This window comes from Manis pentadactyla, chromosome 3, assembly GCF_030020395.1.
Source record: "Manis pentadactyla isolate mManPen7 chromosome 3, mManPen7.hap1, whole genome shotgun sequence".
Lineage (NCBI taxonomy): Eukaryota > Metazoa > Chordata > Mammalia > Pholidota > Manidae > Manis > Manis pentadactyla.
In genome coordinates, this window is record NC_080021.1 from 66,741,066 (window position 1) to 66,765,647 (window position 24,582).

At 35.1% G+C, this 24,582-nt stretch overlaps 1 protein-coding gene across 12 annotated transcripts in view; it reads left to right on the forward strand.

Moving 5' to 3' along the window:
• NCOA2 (nuclear receptor coactivator 2) overlaps positions 1–24,582 on the forward strand; it is a 298,607-nt gene that overhangs the window by 89,741 nt on the left and 184,284 nt on the right. For all 12 annotated transcript variants that reach the window (XM_036886218.2, XM_036886214.2, XM_036886211.2 and 9 more), the window contains one exon: positions 17,746–17,799. The gene's annotated coding sequence lies outside the window, so the exon portion shown is untranslated. The remainder of the gene's footprint in view (positions 1–17,745; positions 17,800–24,582) is intronic.

Consider the following 24,582-nt stretch of genomic DNA (forward strand, 5'->3'; position numbering starts at 1 on the left):
GTTGTTATACTCCACAAATGAGGGAAATCATTTGGCTTATTTCACTGAGCATAATGTCCTCCAGCTCCATGAAATGGTAGGTTTTGTTTGTTTCTTATAGCTGAATAGTGTTCCATTGTGTATATGTACCACCTCTTCTTCATCCATTCATCTACTGATGGACACTTAGGTAGCTTCCATATCTTGGCTATTGTAAATAGTGCTGCGGTAAACATAGCGGTGCATATGTCTTTTTGAATCTGAGAAGTTGTATTCTTTGGGTAGATTCCAAGGAGTGGGATTCCTGGGTCAAATGGTATTTCTATTTCTAGTTTTTTGAGGAACCTCCATACTGCTTTCCACAATGGTTGAACTAGCTTACATTCCCATCAGCAGTGTAGGAGAGTTCCCCTTTCTCCATATCCTCACCAGCGTTTGTTGTTAGTCTTTTCGATGCTGGCCATTCTTACTTTTGTGAGGTGATATCTCATTGTGGTTTTAATTTGCATTTCCCTGATAATTAGTGATGTGGAGCATCTTTTCATGTGTCTGTTGGCCATCTGAATTTCTTCTTTGGAGAACTGTCTCTTCATATCCTCTGCCCATTTGTTAATCTTGTTATTTGCTTTTTGGGTATTGAGGCATGTAAGTTCTTTATATATTTTGGATGTTAACCCCTTGTCGCATATGTCATTTACAAATATAGTCTCCCATACTGTAGGATGCCTTTTTGTTCTGTTGATGGTGTCCTTTGCCATACAGAAACTTTTTAGTTTAATGTAGTTCCATGTGTTCATGTTTGCTTTTGTTTCCCTTGCTTGAGGAGATGCGCTCAGGAAGAAGTTGCTCATGCTTATATTTAGGAGACATTTGCCTATGTTGTCTTCTAAGAGTTTTATGGTTTTGTGACTTATATTCAAGTCTTTAATACATTTCGAGGTTACTTTTGTGTATGGGGTTAAACAATACTACAGTTTCATTCTCTTGCATATAGCTGTCCAGTTTTGCCAACACCAGCTGTTGAAGAGGCTGTCATTTCCCCATTGTATGTCCTTGGCTCCTTTATCAGATATTAATTGACCATATATGGTAGGGTTTATATCAGGGCTCTCTAGTCTGTTCCATTGCTCTATGAGTCTGTTCTTGTGCCATTACCAAATTGTCTTGATTACCATGGCTTTGTAGTAGAGCTTAAAGTTGGGGAGCATAATCCCCCCAGCTTTATTCTTCCTTCTCAGAATTGCTTTGGTTATTTGAGGTCTTTTGTGGTTCCATATGAATTTTAGAACAATTTCCTCTAGTTCACTGTAAGAATGCTTTTGGTATTTTGATATGAATTGCATTGACTCTATAGATTGCTTTAGGCCAGATGGCCATTTGACAATATTAATTCTTCCTATCCATGAGCATGGGATGTGTTTCCATTTATTAGTATCTTCTTTAATTTCTCTCATGGGTGTCCTATAGTTTTCAGAGTATAGGCCTTTCACTTCCTTGGTTGGGTTTAATCCTAGGTATTTTATTCTTTTTGATGCAGTTGTGAATGGAATTGTTTTCCTGATTTCTCTGTCTGCTAGTTCATCGTTAGTATATAGGAATGCCACAGATTTCTGTGTATTAATTTTGTATCCTGCAACTTTGCTGAATTCAGATATTAGATCTAGTAGTTTTGGGGTGGATTCTTTAGGGTTTTTTACATACAATATCATGTCATCTGCAAACGGGGACAGTTTTAACTTCTTCCTTGCCAATCTGGATGCCGTTTATTTCTTTGTGTTGTCTGATTGCCACAGCTATGACCTCCAATACTATGTTGAATAGAAGTGGGGAAAGTGGGCATCCTTGTCTCGTTCCCGATCTTAAAGGAAAAGCTTTCAGCTTCTCGCTATTAAGTATAATGTTGGCTGTGGGTTTGTCATATATACCTTTATTATGTTGAGTTACTTGCCCTCTATACCCATTTTGTTGAGAGTTTTTATCATGAATGGGTGTTGAATCTTGTCGAATGCTTTTTCAGTGTCTGTGGAGATGATCATGTGGTTTTTGTCCTTTTTGTTGATATGGTGGATGATGTTGATGGATTTTTTAGTGTTGTACCATCCTTGCATCCTTGGAATAAATCCTACTTGATCATGATTGATGATCTTTTTGATGTATTTTTGAATTCAGTTTGCTAATATTTTGTTGAGTATTTTTGCATGTATGTTCATCAGGGATATTGGTTTGTAGTTTTCTTTTTTTGTGGTGTCTTTGCCTGGTTTTGGTATTAGAGTGATGCTGGCCTCATAGAATGAGTTTGTAAGTATTCCCTCTTCTACTCTTTGGAAAACTTTAAAGCAAATGGGTATTAGGTCTTCACTAAATGTTTGATACAATTCAGCGGTGAAGCCATCTGGTCCAGGAGTTTTGTTCTTAGGTAGTTTTTTGATTACCAATTCAATTTTGTTGCTGGTATTTGGTCTGTTCAGATTTTCTGTTTCTTCCTTGGTCAGCCTTGGAAGGTTGTATTTTTCTAGAAAGTCTATTTCTTCTAGGTTATCCAGTTTGTTAGCATATAATATTTCATAGTATTCTATAATAGTTCTTTGGATTTCTGTGGTGTCCGTAGTGATTTTTTCGTTCTCATTTCTGATTCTATTTATGTGTGTAGACTTTCTTTTTTTCTTGGTAAGTCTGGCTAGGGGTTTATCTATTTTGTTTATTTTCTCAAATAACCAGCTCTTTCTTTCATTGATTCTATTGTTTTATTCTTCTCAATTTTATTTATTTTTGCTCTAATCTTTATTATGTCCCTCCTTCTACTGACTTTGGGCCTCATTTGTTCTTCTTTTTCTAGTTTCATTAATTGTGAGTTTAGATTGCTTATATGGGATTGTTCTTCTGTCCTAAGGTAGGCCTGTATTGCAATATACTTTCCTCTCAGCACGGCTTTCACTGTGTCCCACAGATTTTGCAGTGTTGAATTATTGTTATCATTTGTCTCCATATATTGCTTGATCTCTGTTTTTATTTGGTCATTGATTCTTTGGTTATTTAGGAGCATGTTGTGAAGCCTCCATGTGTTTGTGGGATTTTTCATTTTCTTTGCCTAATTATTTCTAGTTTAATACTCTCTGTGTCTCAGCTTCTTTGTTTTCCTCTTCTCTAGTTTCTATTTCGTTTATCGTCTCCACCGTATCTAATCTGCTTTTAATACCCTCCATTGTGCTGGCTCATCAACGATTGGATCTCTGACAGGAATTCATTCCTGAGTTCTTGAATATTTTTCTGTACCTCCAGTAGCATGTTAATGATTTTTATTTTGAACTCCCTCCCTTTCAGGAAGATTCATGAGGTCGATGTCATTTCAATCTTTCTCAGGAGTTGTATTCATAATTTTACTCTGGACCAGGTTACTTTGGCGTTTTATATTTGTATATGGCACCCTCTAGTGCCCAGAAGCTCTACTCTTTGGAGCTGCTCAGTGCCTGAAGCAATGTTGGGGGTCGCAGGGGAGTGGTATTGGTCCCTGGGGTGAACAAAGATCTGTTTCCTGCTTCCCCACCTCTATGCCTGTCTCCACCTCCTGAACCAGTGGGCTGATCACACAGGTATAAGCCTCTATGCTTTGTGATTGTAGTTGCTGTAGACAGATCTTCCCTCTGGCTGGCCTAATGCCAGGGTAGGGTTTGCCAGTTTGTGAGCCAGGTGGGGCTGGCTGGGAGAAAGGCGCAGTAGGCTGCATATCACGGAGGGTGCCTTTGAGCTGTGTAGCTAGCCAGGGAGCTGCATCACCTGGAAATTGTGAAAGCTCCCAACCTGCTGGGCAGAGTGCACCTGGACAATTTTGTCTACCTGTCCTTTCTGCTGAGTAGTAAGCTCTGTGCAATCTTTGCTCCTTTAGCAGTCCTCTTGCTAAGGGCTTCCTTGTTAGGAAGTCTCTCAGACTGTCCACCTTTCTTTTGTCCCAGAGCAGCCGGATATGGATCCCTGGTTTCCACAAACAGCTGGAATCTCAGTCTCTCCAGGAATTCTGCCTCTCTTAGCTTTCCAATCCCCTAATCATGAGAGTATCATGAAAGCACCATGAAATGTAAGTTTGTGCTTCCAGAGCAGATCTCTGGTGTTATGTATTCAGCAGTCCCAGGCCTTCACTCCCTTCCTGCTCCATTTCTCTTTCTCCCGCTGATGAGCTGGGGTTGGGGAAGGGCTTGGGTCCTGCCAGGCCACAGCTTTCATACATTACCCTGTTCCATGAAGTCTGCTCATTTCTTCAGGTATGTGCAGTCTGGCTCAGTCTTCTTTCCTGTTGCTCTTTCAGGATTAGTTGTATTAATTATATTTTCGTATTATATGCGGTTTTTAGAAGAAGCCTCTGTCTCACCTCTCATGCTGCCATCTTTAATCCCTCGATATTGTTAGTTTTTATAATGGAATGTTGACATTATCATTTTTAAGTTTCTAATTATGTTCTTGTTCTATATGCTGTTTTGTCTTTTACAGTATGTATATTTTAGATAAAATATTAATGACTTACTTTTTAACAAAAAGAGTTTTCTTCTTTTGTGTCTTGTTTTTAAAAGGACATTCTGACAAATTACCGTGTAATTTGCTGAAATTGAAATTATGAGAGTAAAGGTAGATTCAGGCCATTTATAAGTTAGGTTACTGTTGTATTATCACTTACCATTTCCTATTTTGGCCCTTAGAGCACATATAATTTGTTAATATATCCCTAACACCATACCTCTTTTAATGTTTTAAAAGAAAACGGGAAGGTATATTTCTTTGGGACTGGTTTAGAAAACATACCCTTTTTTCTTTGCCTCCAGTATTTACTAAACAGAAAACAGTATTGCCTTTTTTTATTGTCCACACTTAAAAAACAATTGGGAATAAATGTGTTATCAGTCAACACACATTTGCTGAGTACCTTCCTGCAGGGGCATTATACTAGGTGCTGATAGTTTTAAGATACACTATGCTCTTTTGACCAAGAGGCCATAAACATATTTACAGTTCATTCTTTCACAGTGTGAGATCAAACATTTTCCTGTATTTAAAAATACCTGTTAAAATAATTTTCTCTATTTGTGTTCTTTTCGGCTTCATGTAAAATTTGAATAGAGAAATACTGCAAACAGAAAAATTGTAAATAATTTTAGAACCCTGAGAATAATATTATGAAAGGTTAAATTGTCTATGCTTTAATAAAAGCAGCAGTTAAAATTATTTTAGTCACTGGAATACTAAGTGTGTTTGTTTAAACCGTAGCACACCTAGACTGAAATAAATCTTGTTAAAACAGCAGCTTACTAGTGACCTTACTTGCTTTGCCCATTCTGGGTCCCAGAATCTTGACTGCAGTAAAGTAGAAAAGGTCTACTTGGCCTATTTGTAATAATATATCTTTAAAAAGTTCTTTAACCTGATACTTTATGAAGAAAAATAGAGGCTTAGTTACGCATGCTTTGAATTTATAGTCTGAAATGAAAACCCAAACATTTTATTATATACTATAGTTAACCTAAAGCATGTCTAGATAGTATAAACTACAAATGACCTTTTGTGGGATTTTGGTTCAATCTTCACTTGGTTCAATCTTCACTTCCTTCTCGTAGACGAACCCAAACCCTGGGTTCATCTGTGAGACTGATCTGCATTTGATTTGATTTGTATTGTTGAATTTGTTGTTTTGTGAAAATCATTAAAAAGTATATAAGAAGACTATGATACATAATAACTTTCTAGTCTGTAAGTTCCTTGAAGTCAAGACCTTTTTTTAAAACCATCTCCAGATCCTGTATATATCCCTGTTGAAAGTTCTGATACTGTTGGACAAATGAATGAGTAGATTTATATTTGTCGTCTTGTCTCATAATCCTCTTTTGTGTCTGATGCCATTCTAGTTTCCAGCTAGTCTGCCCAAGACATTTCTTTTTTGCTTTAAAGTCTCTTTTTACTGTTTATGAAAAGCTATTATTAGTTTTTATTCTGGTTATATATTGCTTAAAACAACGTATTGTTATTTTATATCAAAATTCTGTGGGTTAGGAATTTGGACAGGGCATATAGCAGGGATGGCTTTTTTCTGCTCCATGATGTCTGGAGTCTGAGATGGGATGACCAGGAAGTATTAGGGGATAGAACATCTGGGGAATGTCTGGGCATCTAATTTTCCTCTTCATGTGTCTTCTCTACATTGTTAGTTTGGGCTTCCTCAGAGAATGGTGGCTTCAAGGCAATCAAGACTTATGTAACAGCTCAGAACTCTGAGATATAAAGTGTTCCAGAGTCCCAGGCTGAAGGTTCATGGCTCAAAAATCCTAGAATACCATTCATTTCTGCCACAATCTGTCGGTGAAGCCAATCAGTTAAGACAGTTTTGAGGGGAGGACAGTTATACTTCACTTCTCAAAGAGTTTATTGGCTTTCATTAATCTTCCACAGTTTCTGTTCTTTGTGTATTGTTATCGTTATTATTAACCTGATTAGGCGATGGATTATTATTGCATGGTCAGCAAACATCTACTTCTGAGTACTTAGGGACCTGATGAAAGCTCCTTTCTGTCTCTGTGCTGCATTTGTGGCTTACCACCTGGAGTGCTTTGTCTAGACCTGAAAAGAGAGGGAGGGAGAGAGATGGAGGAGAAGAAGGAGCCAGAGGATTGCCTCTTTGGATAGAAACAAGAACTTTTCCCTGTGGTGCCAGAGGGGAATACATATATCCGTATATGTGTGTGTGTGTGTGTGTGTTTGTGTGTGTGTGTATGTCTGTGTATCTATATATACACATACATATCATTTCATAATAAGTAGGCCAGTGGTACCCTAGAGATTCTGATTTCATGAACTATTGAAAAATCCCCCCAGATCTAGGGAACTGATGTAACTTGCCAAATTTTGACAAATTTTTGTGTTTTGTTTAGTCATTACATGAAAAAATCACCGTCTACTTCTACTATTTCAGAAAATAAAAGGAAAACTTAACCCTGCCAGATAATAAACTCATAATGTAATAATAAAGGAGAATCGTCAAGTTTAACAGAACTTAGTTTTATAGAAAAATAAAACACATTTTTTCTCACTTAGGTTTAAACCTAGAAAAACTTTGTTCTAGAGCTACATTCAGTGACACATTTTGGGTACCACTGGTAGGACCTTATTTGGTTTGTCAGCAGAATTTTTTGAGAACAAAAGCAGTATATGAATGATTTTTTAATCCACATTTTATAGCCATATTTATTATGTAAATAATGGGGAAATTAGCTGGTATAATGGTCTTTATGAAAAACACTCATTTTAATATATGTTATTAGGTCCCTTGTCAATGCAGAAAGATTTTAGTTTCATTAGGACTTGTAAAACAAAACCAGATTTACTAACTAAATATAAACAAAACTACCAAATCAATAAGATTTAAATTAACAACACATGCAATGCTGTCTGGCTGTAACAAAGTTGCTGTTTCAGTCTGACTGGCTCAGGTTCCATTGAGTTCAGCATATATTACTGTTAGCTGTGTGAAGATATTTCCCATCTCCCCCATTATTTTTCCTTCCCTGCACTTATAGAAAACTTTGTCCCTTAAGACTTGATATCAAAGATCTTAAAATAATACTAGTCTCTAATCCTTGTAAGCACAAATGCAAACACTGAAATTAAATAGCAGCGACTTATCATCTACATTATGGTCATCTATATGATTTAACATATCTGTATGTTGAATAATTTTAGATTGTCATCAGAATGAAAATGTGATATGAGAATACTTCATGGATATTTATATATGTTCCTGGTCTTTTGGACTACTGGTTTGAAGAAAAATTCAACCATAATAGGTTGTTTTCCTAGCTGTCTCCAGATTTAGGCTTTAGAATGTTTTCTTTTTTAAGTTCAATTCCTTGTGTCAGATAAAGTCCTAATTTTGTCACAGCCTTTACATTTTTTTTCTTCACTTCTGTCTTTTATCCTACAATATTGTTGTATTTATTCCATTACAAACCAATCATTGGATTATCTTGTTAGTAAACATTTTAGGGCAATTCATTGAGTTAGATTGGGTGAATTCATTGGCTCAATTTATGCTTGGGACTGTTTTTGTAATAGCTAAATATTAGGAGGCACCATCTTGGTAAGAATCCTTTTTTATGGGAGAAAATAAGGAGCTGAGTGGAGTAAGAGGTGCAGAGGAGAGCCTGACAGAAGGAACTGTGTAGAAACAGCAGGCCAAGAGTGAGATCTTGAATTCAGACATACCTAGATTCTACTAGTAGTTCTAATTGTTGCTTTCACTTGAGTAATTCACTTAACTTCTCTTTCAGTTTACTCATCTGCAAAATGGAAGTGATAAATAACCTATTTATGGGAAATACTAAAAATGATACTTAGAAAACTTGATCGTTTGATACAAATTTTGACACCTGATACTAAACAAAAGGTAGTTCTCCTTGTTACTCTGTATGTTCAGCTTGTTAGAATAGTCATCTCCATATCTTTCAAGTTTTATTTAGATTTTTTATTGTTAGATATTTTATCTATAAATTCTAGATTCACAGCTAAGTTACAAGCCTCTCTCATACCTTTTTGTGTACATAATGCCTTTCTTAGATGGAAAGGTTCACACATATTTGTTGATGATTTCCATAGCAGTTAAGACGTGATGGTAAGGCTGGCGTTTTTAGGATATTTGTTTCTGGGTTCACAGAAACTACCTAGGTCAGAGAATGACTGGGACAGGTACTGTCATTGTCAGTAGAGGTACTAATCTCTTTGAGCCTCAGTTTCTCATTTGTAAAACCGAGTAGTTAAAATAGAATATTTCTAAGTTTCTTCCAGATCTCAGTTTTTGTTTGAAGTGGCAAAAAATATCTTCATTATTAGGAGGAAAAAAAAGTTAAAACTCTACTCGTAGAATTGGAGCCTGTTATTTTTGAGGTTGTCCAGTTAGTGTGTTCAAGTTTTGGTGGGAAGTCATCTCTGAGCCTTTATCAGTATTTAAGAAAGATTCTGCTCAGTAACTAATATTTTCTTTTCTCCTCTGTAATTCTGTCAGAGACTAATATTTTGTGGATTTTTGGACTGATCACCCTAATTAAAGCCCTAGGACTTCTGCAGGGGCTTTGTTTAAATCACTAGTCCAACATCAGGTTGTCTTCTTAAAAGCAGATAAAACCTTACCCTTGCTCTCAAGAACCTCACAGTCTAGAGGGAAAGATAAATTTTAGCATAAGATGATAATGATGGTGATCATTGGTATATGCTGTGTCCAAATCCTTATTTCCTCTTTACTTGTTAATATTTTAACTTTTTCCAATCTGCTGTCTTTATCACTCCAGTGAAATGACCTGTTGTTATGAAGGTCATCAGCAATTTGTGCTTATCAAATCAAGTAGAAGCTATTATTCTCAGTAGCATTGAGCAATATTGACCACTTCTCCTTTTTGGAACTACCTCCTCTCAGATTCCCTGGTACTTGTCTTTGCTGATCTTTTTCTGCCTCTTGGATAATTTCTTCTCCTTCTCCTTGGCCAGTTCCTTTTCTACATAATTTTTAAATGTAGGACTCCCCTAGGGCTTAATTCCAGACTCCAAGTTCCCTATTCTTTGTATCTACTCTCTAGGAAATTTCAACCATTTCTATGGATGTAAGTGCTATTTTCAGATTAGTGATTCCAAATATAGTATCTTTAGTCTTTTATCAAATTTGAGCCATGTATATGCAACTACATGTATGAGATTAATTTTTCTTCTAGGTCTCTTTCTGGGCAAGAACACTATTCCTTGGAGAGTTACTATTTTAGGATTGCTGCTTTATTGTATTGGCTCTGACCATGGTAGGGGAGACAAAACTGAAACACATGGTCATATGAGATCTGTGACTTGATACGTGTCACATTTTTCACTCTATCATACCTATCAGTTGTGTGTGTGTACCTACCAATAGTTTAGGAATTTTAAAATTTATCCATTTCTATGCATCTATTTTAGCTTTGGCTTAGGAACTTTTTTACATTTGGTATGGATGAAAACTTATAAATCTAAGTGTCTACTAGTTTAACTTATGATTAATTGTACTTTTTCAAACATTTTATTAAATTGAAATAAAATAAGAAAATAACATCTCAAAACTGACTTTTAATTTGAAGCACCAGTTTTAGTAAACTGAAAATTTCCAAGAATGAATTAGTGAATTTTATCAGGCATATAGAGAAGACCTAATGCCCATCTATTGACCACACAACTAGCAGAAAGAGAAATCAGGAAAACAATTCCATTCACAATTGCATCAAAAAGAATAAAATACCTAGGAATAAACCTAACCAAGGAGGTGAAAGACTACAAGACACTCTTGAGAAAAATTAAAGAAGACACCAATAAATGTAAATACATCCCATGCTCATGGATAGGAAGAATTAATATTGTCAAAATTGCCACCCTGCCTAAAGCAATCTGTAGATTCAATGCAATCCCTATCAAAATACTGACACCATTCTTCCTTGAACTAGAACAAATAGTTCCAAAATTCATGTGGAACCACAGAAGACCCCAAATAGCCAAAACAATGCATAGAAGGAAGAAAAAAGTAGGGAGAATTATGCTCCCCAACTTCAAGCTCTATTACAAAGCCACAGTAATCAAGACAATTTGGTACTGGCACAAGAACAGATCCGTAGATCAATGAAACAGAATAGAGAGTCAGATATAAACCTACACATATATGGCCAATTAATATATGATAAAGGAGCCATAGATATACAATGGAGAAATGAAAGTCTCTTCAACAACTGATGTTGGCAAAACTGGAAGGCTATATGTAAGAGAATGAAACTGGATTACTACCTAACTCCATACACAAAAATAAACTTGAAATGGATCGAAGACCTGAATGTAAGTCATGAAACCATAAAACTCTTAGACGAAAACATAGGCAAAGATCTCTTAAACAGAAGTATGAGCAACTTCTTCCTGAATACATAAATCTTCTCAAGCAAGGGAAACAAAAGCAAAAATGGACACATGGGACTGCATCAAACTAAAAAGTTTCTGTACAGCAAAGGACACCATCACCAGAACAAAAAGGCATCCTATAGTATGGGAGAGTATATTCATAAATGACATATCTGACAAGGGTTAACATCTGAAATATATAAAGAGCTTGTATGCCTCAACACCAAAAAGCAACTGGATTAAAAAATGGGCACAGGATCTGAACAGGCACTTCTCCAAAGAAATTCAGATGGCCAACAGACACATGAATGGATGCTCCACATCACTAATCATCAGGGGAATGCAAATTAAAACCACAATGAGATATCACCTCACATCCAAAAGACAAGCAACAATAAATGCAGGCGAGGATGGAGAGAAAGGGGAACGCTCCTATACTGTTGGGGGGGATGTAAATTAGTTCAACCATTGTGGAAAGCAATGTGGAGGTCCCTCAAAAAACTAGAAATAGAAATACCATTTGACCCAGGAATTCCACTCCTAGGAATTTACTGCAAAAAAATAAGATCCCTGATTCAAAAAGACATATGCACCCCTATGTTTATTGCAGCACTATTTACAATAGCCAAGACATGGAAGCAACCTAAGTGTCCATCAGTAGATGAATGGATAAAGAAGAGGTGTTACATATACACAATGGAATGTTATTCAGCCATAAGAAGAAAACAAATCCTACCATTTGCAACCATAACATGGATGGAGCTAGAGGGTATTATGCTCAGTGAAATAAGCCAGGTGGAGAAAGACATATACCAAATGATATCACTCATTTGTGTAGTATAACAACGAAGAAAAACTGAAGGAACAAAACAGCAGCAGAATCACAGAACCCAAGAATGGACTAAAAGTTACCAAAGGGAAAGGGGTTGGGAGGCTGGGTGGGAAGGAAGGGAGAAGGGGATTAAGGGGGTATTATGATTGGCACACATAATATGGGGAGTCACGGGGAAGGCAGTGTAGCACAGAGAAGACAGTGAGTGACTCTATAGCATCTTACTATGCTGATGGACAGTCACTGTAAATGGGGTATGTGGTGGGGATTTGATAATAGGGGGGAGATGTAGTAACCACAATGATGCTCATTTGAAACCTTTATAAGATTGTATATCAGTGATATCTCAATAAAAATACGTATATATGTGTGTGTGAAAGTTGCATTTTAAGATACTTTTATATAATGTATAATGTCCTGTTTAATAATCTGAAATAGTTTTCATAATTATGTCTTGAAAGTATGACTGAGTTTCTTCTTGATGTTATACTGTTTGAAACATGCTGAGTTAAAGGTGTTTCATGTTCAGTCATTTGCGAGTCTTTGTGCTTTTAAAGCAAGAAGTGGAAAAATACTGTATTAATCCTGTATTACTAGTGTATGGTTCTGGTGGGTATGTGTTCAGATATGCTTGTCTGGAACTCTTGAAGAATCTCATATAATTTGATTAGTTATTTTAGCTCTTTCTTCCTTTCTCCATGTGTCCTGTTCATTTTTACCAAAACTGTCTGTCAAGCTTGATGACTGACTGGTGCTGGCTAAATAACAAGAAGACCAGTAATAGGACCTGTGTTAGAACAAGAACTGTGGAGGTTGTAGGGCTCCCCTTTGAATAGTTGTCTCTTTCCATTTGCATGTGCCGTATAATTTGCTGCCCATGAAAAATCAAGGTAGTTGTTCTTGTTGCAAATAGATTTTCACTTGCATATCAGTACCAATATATTGGTGATGACTTTCTATGATTGGTAGCAACTTTGAGAAAACTGTGAGTCTACATTTGAATCAGGAAAAAAATGTCAAGATGTATTAACAGTGTCAGCCAGGGGTGGATGATGTGGGGAACATGCTTTGTTGTTATTGTTCATACCATACCAAAAACCTCAAGAAGACAGTTTACCAGTTGATCACATTTTGCTATTTTCTTTTTCAAATCAAGTTGACAAAAATGATAGCATTATCAAAACAGTAAACTTCTGTAACATCCCAATCTGTGAGAGCATGCATGTATTCTGCAGCCAGACTCTGGGTTAGAATCCAGACTTTGCTCCTACATCAGCTCTGTGACCTTGGACAAAAGCACTTCACTTCTCTGTTACGTTCGTCTGTATCTGCCAAATGGAGAGAGAGTAGCAGTACCTACCTCACTGGGTTGTTAGGAAGATGTAGGAAACATAGATATAAAACCCTACACCCAGTGGTCTCAAAATAAGGATTCAATAAGTGATAGCTATTGATGATATTGGTTGGAGGGGGTAGTAGTAAATGAAAAATGAAGTGTGGCCTTTCTCTCATTCTAGTAGTCATAATGATAGAAGTTTAGATGTCACTTCATTTTCCTCCCTGCTTACTTTGCTTCCTCTGGTTCTATTCCTAAGCATTCACTTAAAAAAATAATAGTAATAAAGTAAAATATTAAACATATCTCCTCCTAACTCCACCCCCCACCTTTTAAAAAAATCATGCAGCTGTCATGCTGCCAGCAATCTTTTATGTACAATGTAGGCTCAATCCTGAATTTTTGCCTCAAAGTAATGATGTGTTACTTCTGCAGCCTGCTTGTTGATGCTTACTTGGCAAAATGTTCATGTCACCATTTGCGACTAGAACTGCCTTTTCCTCTGAGATCTCATATAACAGCATTAGCTATTACATAGGAAGAAAGCAGGGACACAGAGGTACATTTTTTAAAAATCGCTAAAACTTTTTTAGCATTTAGAAAACTAAGATATAATTTGCCTATCATAAAATGCACCCATTTTAAATGAACTAAAGAATGAGTTTCAGTAAATTTCTACAATTAGGCATGTCTCATGTTTCCTATATTTTTGTTTAGTGTCACCACAATTCAGTTTCAGAACAATTTTGTCAGCCTGCAAAGTTCTCTTGTGTCGTTTTCAGTCAGTCCTCTCCTATTTTCTGACCCAGGACACTATCAATCTATTTTCTATCTACATAGTTTTACTTTTTCTAGAAATTTCAAATCAGTAGAATCATACAGTATGTTGTCTTTGTGTCTGGTTTCTTTCATTTGACACAATGTTTTTGAGGTTCATTCATGTCTTTGCATGTATCAGTAATTCATTCCTTTTTATTGTTGAGTGGTATTCCGTTGTGTGAATGTACCACATTCTTAAAAAAAATCCATTCTCCAACTGATAAACATTTGAGTCGTTTTCAGTTTCTGGCTATTCTGAACACAGCTGCTAGGAACATTCAAGTTCTACTCTTTGTATGGTCATCCATCCCCAAGATAAATGAAAGCACAAACCTTGGTGTAAAATTGTTGAGTTATATGATGAAACTTCCAAACTGTTTTCCAAAATGGCCATACCCTTGTACTTTCCCACTGGCAAGGAGTGTGATATGAGGGTTCTAGCTTTTCCACATCCTTGTCAACATTTTAGATATTTTACTGGATTTCCAGGATATTTCATTATATTTTAATTTCCATTTTCTTAATGACTAATGGTGTTTAGTAATATTTTGTATACTTTCCCATTGTATATATCTTGTGTTGTATGTAAAATCTCTTCACATAGTTCATTCATTTTAGAAAGTTGAATTGTTTTATTATTGAAGTGTAAGTCCTTTATATATTATAGATAGGTATGTTTTATTTGATTATTTAGCTCTTTATTTAGTTTTAAATGCATGTACTTTATCAGATAGTTATTCTGTCAGCATTTTCTCCAAGTCTGTGTCTAGCCTTTTCATTTTTAACATTATGTCTTGAGGAGTAGACATTTTAATTTTAATGGAATTTGTTGTTGTTGTTGTTGTTTTTCTTTTATGGTCCTTTTGGTATTTTTTTTTTATGCCTTTGGTATCATATCTAAATTTTTTTTGCCTAATCCACAGTAATTATCTTCAACTGTTTTCTTTTGCCAGTTTTGTAGTTTAGTTCTTACTTTTAGATTTATGATCCTGTCCATTTTGAGTTAATTTTTGTACATGGTACAAGTCAAGGTTCTTTTTTTCCTCCCTTTCATATAAGCTATTTATTGAAAAGACTGTCCTTTCCTCAATGAATTACCTTGCCATCTCTGTTGAAAACTAATTAATATGTATGTGTGGGTCTGTTTCTGGACTCTGTTCTCTTGTGTTGTTTGTCCTTATGCCAGTACCCCATTGTTCTGATTATTGTAACTTTATAATACAAAGATTTGAAATCAGGTAGTGTCTTTCAACTTTTGATGTAGTTTTGAAGTAGCCCTGGTTCAAAAATATCCCAGCAGCCTCTGTGTTTATGTCTCTCTGGAGGATTATGGATGGATAAAGCCATTAGAGGACATCCCAGGAAAATCAGTTCTAGTTGGGCTAGGGTTGGCCTGATACTTCTGTTTTTCATCACTTTCATGATTTACCTGCCATAACCAACAACATGTAAAAAGTTCGTACTTGGCAGGGTCATAATGCCTAGTATGTATCAGGTGCTTTATGTAATTATTTCATGTAATTCTTGCAAGGTGCTGTAAAGAAGACATTATTAGTCTCATTTTATAGTTGAGCCCACAGTCACATTTCCTAGGCCACATACCTACCTAAGCTGCTGTTGGTGATAGACTGTTAGCAGCAGCAGTGTTTACATGATAAAGCCAGATTTTGAAACCTAGTCTGGCTGATGATACTTAACTCCAGGTTTTTTCATCTGTTCTTTGCTGTCTTCTAATAGTGACCTTTTGCTTTGTGGAGAGGAGGTGTATCCTTTCAGTTTGTATAGTGGAAATAGTGATAGTAAGAGAGAAATTTGTACTGTATCTCTCTGCCTTCTCTTGCAAGGGCTCCTGTCTTCTGTCTTCCTATCTGGCCAAAGGTAGTCTTCCCCTCACCTTCCCTTGAAATTCATTCCTAAAGGAACTTGGTGAAAACTATGAGGACTAATAGAAGAGTAGTGGCCTGTTCATTCAGTAAGGAGTTGTGGCCTGTGCTGCTGCTTTAAATGGCTATTGTTTAGTAACTTACAAAACATTTTGTAATTCTGCTTGTAAGTATTTTATTAATTCCTCTTGCTTAAACTGTTACACCAGAATATCACTACTGTGGAAATTATCCACATCTTAATGTCTCTTGTAGCTTCATGTCTCTTATATTTCTTTCTTTAGCATGGATGCATTGACACTTTTTTCTCATATTATATTAGCATATTAATAGAAACTTTGTGAATAGTATAGATCAAACATTAATAACTTAATATAATCATTCCTACTAATATCACAAGTTTTAGCTCTTGATAGTTGCGTAGTATAATGTCCTTGAGCAAGTTAGGTGTTAGTATAGAATTATAATGGTCTTTACTAGGGCAGCATAATGAATATATCTACACCAGTAGTGCTGGAAAAAATTGATGATTCCTATTACTATTACATAACAGATTATTGCACACTACTCACTGACTGCCATTAGAGGAGAATCCATTTGTTTTACTTACTGTGATAACTTATTTGCATACAAATTTCCTTTTGTTTCTCATGAATTATCTCTGACTAATACCCTCACTGCATTTCATTACATATGATTATCTCCAGGCTGATCAGGTCTTGGTAAAAACCAAAATGCAATTTTTTTCTATTTCTATCCCCTTTAGCCTCTTAAGATTATGAATTCAGATGTTTCCAGTGCCCTAGAAAAGTGGTCATTTGGATACAAAGTTAATATTAGCTTTTTTTGTACTGTTAGGTTCTGTTTATTATTCTAAAGAGTAAAAAGGCTCTTAAGAGAGCTAATACTGTTTTAAGTTTGATAATGAATCAAAGTGTGAATTATTAGTGATTGGTGCCCTCTGAAGGAAAAAAAAGTCTAGTAGCTCAGTTATAAAAGCATTCCTTGAAGCTGATTAAATCTAACGGTATATAATTGTTAAAGAAAAGATATACTACTACTAGTTAGCAGTACTAGTGACAATCAAGTGATTTTCCTAGGGCCCATCAAATACAAAAATAGTAAACATTAAAACACAAAATATCACAAGCACATATCTTTTGTGTTTGTTGTTCCTCGCAGTACATCTTGGAAACAAACAGTGTGGCAAGTGATCCTGGTGTGGTCAGAGAAAATGCTGTAGTCTTTCCTGGTTAAGCTTCTTGTTCTGAAACATATGCACCCAGAAGAAACTTGGGGAGCAGCTACCCTCATTATTGAAAATGTTCATTTCTTCTTTTTCTTATCCACATTGGCTCTTGCAGATTGTTAATGATTGTCATATATGGCATCATTTCAACTTCGTTTTACTCAAGACTTTTTATGAGGTAAATTATTCAGTCACTTTTCAAGTTATACCTTAAACAATTATGACATAGATTTTTATGTCAGTAATTTCAAGCCTTTGGTTTCATATAAATCACAGCAAATAAAGATCACTATGTGAATTTTATTTATATATTCAGTAAAGCTTAATGTGCCCTTTGTTACTATGTCTAGGCACTGGGCTAGTCCTCGGAGAGCAGTGTGGAAATTGGTAGCTTGAGTCTCTGCTTTTGCTCAGCTTCAGTACTTAGAAATTTGATAGCAGCTAGAAGATAGGTGTAATGTGTTATGGCAGGAACTCAGAATTTGTAGGGTAGATACTTAATAATTCACAGTGAAATGTGGCCTTAGATATTTTACATTATCTTGTACAAATAGAAGTAATGCAGAAATTTACTTCTTGATTTGCCATGCAATTTAATGGAGACATGATATTAATGAGTATTTCTTATATATTGGTTGTAAAAATCACATCCTCTCTAACTAGTAATAGTCTAACAGGATTTTGCATTTTTATTCATGCTTTTTTGTTTATATTGCAGATTTTTCTTGGATTTGGCTACAAATTTATACATCTGCACTGTGTACAGGCACAGGTGAGTTAAAATTAAGCCTTTCTGATGGAATATTTTAATTTTTAAGTAAAATATTTAAAAATTACCCTGTAGTTTAGCAAAATAATATGTAAGTAAATGAATATGGATAAACAAATGTATATTTGTCAGAACTTGTTTTATTATGAAATTTTTCTGTGAATGTGTTGGAAATGACATTTGAAGGTAAAATGTTTATCAGTATTTACTGTATGTATTTGGGAAGAGTTTACAGATCCCTATTGGATGAGGTGAATTACAGTTTCATGGCTGGCAGAATGTTTGCATTTATTTTTATGTGTAATAAAAGAATAGATGCTGCTTATTTTGGTAGCAAATTTCAGCCTTGTGGGAGTAGATGTTTTAAATGTAATGAGCAAGCTTTCTTCTCCAACCAGTCTGAAATAGTTTCTCAGTTACTGCTTATCACACAACCCTGATTTATTTTTATCATGATATTTATTATCACATAATATATTCTTATTTATTTATAGGGTGTCCTCTACTAGAGTACAAGCTCCATCAACACTGAGATCATTTTTGTCTTGTTAAAAACAGTATCAATGACCATTAAAATAGTGGTCATAAACAAGAAAGACTGAATAAATGTTTAAGTAATGGGTAATGAATATTAAGAATTTATTTGTATTCAGAGTCATTGAACTCTGCATCTGTAAATACAAACTAGAGATGGTTCCTTATACTTATTTTTAAATATTAAATTAATTTATATCAGATACTTGAAGTATATAGCTCTTAAATGTTCTGAGACGTTACCTGTGTTGTATATTTTATGTACTGAAGTGTGATTAGTTGGTAGAATTCAGAGGATAACGCTTCCAATTCTGTATTTATTTTGTCAACTATCCTAGGAGAGTCTTAGGGTCAACCAACAGACAAACCCAAAGCAGGTGTGGGAGCTTCTCGCTTCCTTACTAGGTCATGCTACCATATTGGATATGTTTTGTAATATCTTTATAGAGAACAAAGTAGATTTGAAAGTTGTCCAGTTTTAATCTCTGAAACCGAAATAAGTTAAAAATTTTTCCTCTACCTTTCACTGGATGCAGAATGTTTACTTCATTCTTTAGTTGTCTGTTTCTAGACTGGGGTGGAAATTTCTTTAAAAATTATTTTTCTGCCTCTATACTGATGTTTGAGTTCTTTATCAAAGATAGCTTTAGGCATAAACCAATCACCTGTTTCCTTATGTCCTTGACAGTTTTCCTTTAAGTGTTCCAAGGTATTGGTCACTATTATTTTGTTGGTTGTTTGGTTTTTTGTAGGTTTTGGTTTTTGATCTGTTTTACCTCCTTCAGGTATTCACCTCTCCTTCTACTACCATGATTTTTCATTTATAGAAAGAACTAAATCTGACTTTTTGTTTTTTTAAGAAAACCTTAGGAATTACAAAGCCATTTCTTATTCTGTGCAGAGGTTCCATTAGTAATACTAGAAACAGCAGCTATTACTTACTGTCCTCCTACTGTAACCAGGCATTAGGTAAGTGCCCTTCAGTTGTCTTCAGGACAGTAGATAAGGAAATTGAAGCTTAGAGAGGTTAAGTGACTTTTCCAAGGTCCTATCAAGTAAGTGGCCGTTTGCCATTCCAAAGACCTGATCTTAACCACTAAGCTCCATTTTAGGACTAAACAACCCTGTAAACAAGCATATCTGTGGCAGTAAGTGTAATATGGGAAAATCATATTCATATTTGAGGACTTCAAAAATTAATTGAAAAGTCAAACATTATTTTACTTGTGTTTCATTGGTAGGTCCTAACTTTTTAACATTTATTTTAAACTGAACACAGTGAGTGACTCATTTGAATTTTAATGGGTACCTAAACAATTTAAAGTTCCAAAGAAGCACTTTGGTTTCAGACTCACTTTTAGAGGGCAGGCACATGGCTGAAAGCCATTTGGATTGCTTTTCCATTGTAAATGTGGTATTCTATGTCATCATTCTTTATCCCTTGCAATATTAGAAATTTTAGGTTACAGGTGGTATCTGTGGTTTGTTGGATAAGTCACTTTTCCTTCAGAGAACAGTTTGTGTGAAATACAGTGATGAAAGAAGTATTAGAACTCTATCTCACAGGTGTTATAATTTATATTTCTGGAGAAAGATTTTAATTATTTTAGAAATGAAGTGATGCAACCTTGAGGTGAGCAGAGTTGGTTTAGATAAAACATCATCTTTCCCTCTTTAGTTTATTTTCAGGACTGAGTAGAACATATTATATAAAAATGTTTGAGTCTCAAAATGTATAATACTGTGGACAAAATGTTCTTGAAGGCAGTGTTTTTGAATACATCTTAAAGTTTTGATTTGAAACTGTGAATAAGTATATTCCCTCACACTTTCCCAAAAGGTTGTATCTATGAGTGTAAATGCAAATTCCAGATTTGAGTATATGGAAAGGGAATTCTGTAGTTTGAATTAAAAAGACAAAATTTATTTAACAGACTGAACTGTGTTTCTTAATCTATAGGTGCATCACTTTTTCCATTCCATTCTCACATTTTAAGCATTTTTAAAGTTGGTCAATACAATTTTCTTAGAAATAATAGTCAAAACAGAAGCAAGCATGAAATAAATCTGACAATATAACTTTGAAATGTAATTTCCTTTTCTCTGTGGAAAACTGAACTCACTGTGTGGATTCACATATACTTTGGATTTACTTACATGTTTATATTCTCTATGCTGGAAGATTGGGGTGGGAGGATAGGATGAGTTGGGTGGGGAAGACTGTTCACACATACAGGTAGAGTCTTCAGTGCTAACATACAGAGAGAGAAGTTCTCCAAAGAACAATAAAGCATAATATACTTATTCCAATACTAATGTGCTTTGTTATCTACTGCTAAATACTAAAAATTATATTATACATATCAAGACACAAAAGAAACCATGTCCATATTCGATATGATATGGTTGAAAGTACATTTCAAATGAATATTTGTTGGATTTTGAATACCCTCATTGTTCAGAGATAGGAGGTTTGTGATTAGATATCTGATTTAACTGAAAGACTTGTAAATTCCCATGAAGACTGGTAGCTTGATGATTCAAGCTACAAATCTGAGGCTTTGAGCACTATCCACTGAAAACCAGTATAAATCTAAACAAAAATCCAGAATAGTTAAATATATATCATTTACTTTAGACAAAGCTGCTGATATTTAGCCACTTTGCTACTGTGTGGTATTTCCTTCAAATATTGGCATGGTAGGCACTGTAGTGTAGAAAATAACAAATATTTTAATGGTTGACAAAAGACCCTCTGTTGTTTAACTGTTGAGACTAGAATCCTAATCTCAGCCCCTTGGGGAGACTCCTCTGCTCTTACTATGTGTAATGGACTGCTGAACTCAGGACAAAATAGGATGTAGATTGAAAATACCTTCCATTGGGTGTTACTGACACAAAGCCATCACTTGGAAACTGTTTGATAGGCCAAGCTTTAAGGCATTTTTATTGTTCTGCTTTCCCCCATTTTTATCCACACATTAGTGTAAACAGATTTGCTTAGTTTTCCCCATAAAACTAAATTCATTCAGTGCCATTAACTCTCCTTTCTCTCTTCCCTCCTTCCCTTTATCCTGAGGCTATCCTTCTCTTCTTCTGACTCTCCTTCCTTTCAAAAATATGTATTAGCTATTTATACTGTACAATCCTATGCTAAGTGCTGTGGGAAATATAAGGAATAATTACCAAAGAACTATTAAACTGGAAGAGGAATATTAATGCAAGTTTAACTTCATATTTCCTTGCTCAATATTTTTACTCCTTTTAAGCACGGATTTCTGAATTACATGTCTGTTGTTCCTACTAAAAGTCTTAATCTAGCCTCATGAGTAGAGGTTAAGGCAACAGCATCAATTAAGGCTGTTTATGGTAAGGAAATGCTTTGTTCATGGGGAGTTAACAGTGCTTCCAAAGTGTGCTCCTGGGGAAAGGTATACACCTCAGGAGGTAGGCCGGTTAGCTACCTCTTAGTGAGGTTGAGACAATCACAGAGTCCAGGCAGTCTATTTACAACTGGAGCATTGTTCTTTCCGTAGGTACAGACAAGCGAAGTGGTTGCTAGTAAGCATAGTGCCTTGCTAAAAAATATACCAGAAATACTGGAGAACTTTATTCTTCTGGTAATCCAAATTCTGGAATAACAAAATTTATACTTACAGGTATTATAAAACATTTTTTAGTAAAATTCATAAGGATGTTTCTTGGATTGTAAGAGAGTTGAGTTTCAGTTTAGAGCTATTTTACTGTGAGAACATCATTTGTTTTTTCTTAATTGAACGCTTCTAACTGTGAGTTCTGTTGGCATAGCTGGTATTCTTCGAAAATAATTAAAATTAAAAATACTACCAGTCTATCTGGTATAGATCTTTTCAGTTAGCATGTCTTAGAGGAGGTAGCACTGGAATCAGAATCTTCTGAGAAAGTGAGAGTGGACTCAGATTTCTCAGCTGCGATTTTCTGTACTATAGAACAAGTGTGTGTGTGCATAGAAATGGGGAAAAGTCGTTTGTAGATTGCTAATAAAATGTGTATGCTCCTGTCTCTTTTGTTAATTGGTCTTAGATTTCAATTCAGACTTGTGTATTTTATTTATCTGGATAGTGGAGTCAGTAGCTTTAAGGAGAAGGTCTTTGATAAGCAGAATTTCATGTAAGTGCTACCATAGTAACTCTAGAAATATATGGCATTTGATTTTGGGTCTTCAAGTAGAATTTTTAGCTATGCTGTTCACTTTCATTTTGGAAGGAAAGTGACAGATACATGTTATTTTCTAAGCAGGTGTTGAATTTGTGTCAGCTGATCTTGCCGGAGTCCCTTTAAAGGTAAGATAGCAAATAAAATCAGGCTGCTTCCATTAAACACCTCATAATTTATTTTTGAAGCGTAAACCATTATGTCATTCTCCACTGTTTTTACAGCATCTAGATGTAAGGGATAAATTTATCATTTATTTATACATCCATATCCATAAACTTAATTAAGTAGTTTTTTTTGTTCCTGTGATGCTGGCTTTAGGATATAGATTTTTCCATGAAACTTTTGTTACTAGCTTGAGACTCAGAAACACTGGAGAAAACCAGAGAAGTTAGCAGTAAATTTTGTAAACTGTGATTATAACCTAATTCTACATGTTAGGTTGTCTAAGCATTGTTAGCTACTTCATGAATGGTTTATGGGTGTCTGTAGTCAATGGAAATGTATTATTTCTCCTCATCACAGATACACCTCTGCCTTCTCATCCAAAAAGAGTAAAGGGGGAGAATATGAAGTATGTAGTATTTAATAATGGCTAACTGGAAATTTAACTGTATACTATGAAAGTATATAGTCCAGTTTTGGAGAATCTCTTAAGAACATGTCTCCAAGGTTGATTTTTGTGGTGCCATAGTCTATAGAATTGTTCACCTTCACTACTTTTTGAAGTATTCAAAAGTACTGAATTGATTTAGAACTGATTAATTTGAGGACTTTGCTTTCTTTAAACCAACAGTTTTGGCTGGTTGGTGCCAGTTACATAAATTTCACAAGCAGAAATCATACTTAAAATTTTATGGTCTTAACTTGAAAGACTGGAAATTTGTTACCTACCAGTATCACACAATTGGAACACAGTTTTATTGTACCTCCTTGAGACATAAAAAGAACTGAAAAAGCAGACATGTTAAAGGCAGGATAAACTTCAGTGCAAAGATGAGCAGGGCAGCTTGTAAATGACCTACCAATACCTTATATGAGCACTGAGACATAAGTCTTTAACAAAACTATAAAAGAATATTTTTTAAAAAACAACTGTGTCGTAATTATTGACTTGATGTTTTAAATTAGAATAGAGAGAGTAGGGGGCAAAAAGAAACCACTAATCTCTCGTTTCCTTTCAATTCCTTATTAGTAAAAAAGTTATTTGATATGGATTTCTAAATCTTCCTTTTATATGGCAGTTTTATTACAGTCCAGAAAATAAATTTCTGTCTCCTAGGTTATCAGAGATAGAGTGTGCAAACAGAAGGTAGTTTTTGATCTATATAGTTTGAAAACTATATTCTGTTACTCATGCCATTACATTTGAAGAGAATAGAAATGTAAAATTTGTTTGACTTAAATTGAACATCTGTTCAACAATTTAGGTTTGTCTCCTGAGTCTGATTTATATACAATAGTAGGTTTTGTTTTATTAACCTAGTGGAATCTAGATTTTAGCTTTTCCTTGACTCTAGGTGCTTTGAAACATTTAAGTTTTTCTCTAATGTAGAAATTTGGTGTTTAATTTACTTCTGCTTTAAGATATCCACAAAGTTTCATAAAAATCTTTATTGTTGAACCTGTACACTGACATAGTTATATGTCAAGGTCAGGTTCAAACTTTATTTCTTTAAAGTATTTTTGAAAATACAAAATGATAGCCTTTTGTAAAATACTGCTGTTAACATTTAAATTTATTTTTATTTTAACATATCCTAAATGCTAATGCATATTGCTGTAAGCCATAATGTTTGCTTACTATATTTACCTCTTTCCCATCTTATTTTTTTCCTTCTTACTTTTAAAAGAAAAAATCTTTCCCCTTTCACACGACAGAGGTTTCATCACCAAAGTGGTTCACCACCAAGGCTGTTCAACTCCAGAGTCAAATTGCTGCCTATAGGGCTGCCACAGTCCCCGCAGACATTCTGCTGTGGTGGCTGTCCTTGAGTCCCTGTGGGGTCTAGGACTCCCATGCCAGGAGCCATTCACGTGCTTACTTCTTGACTCTTT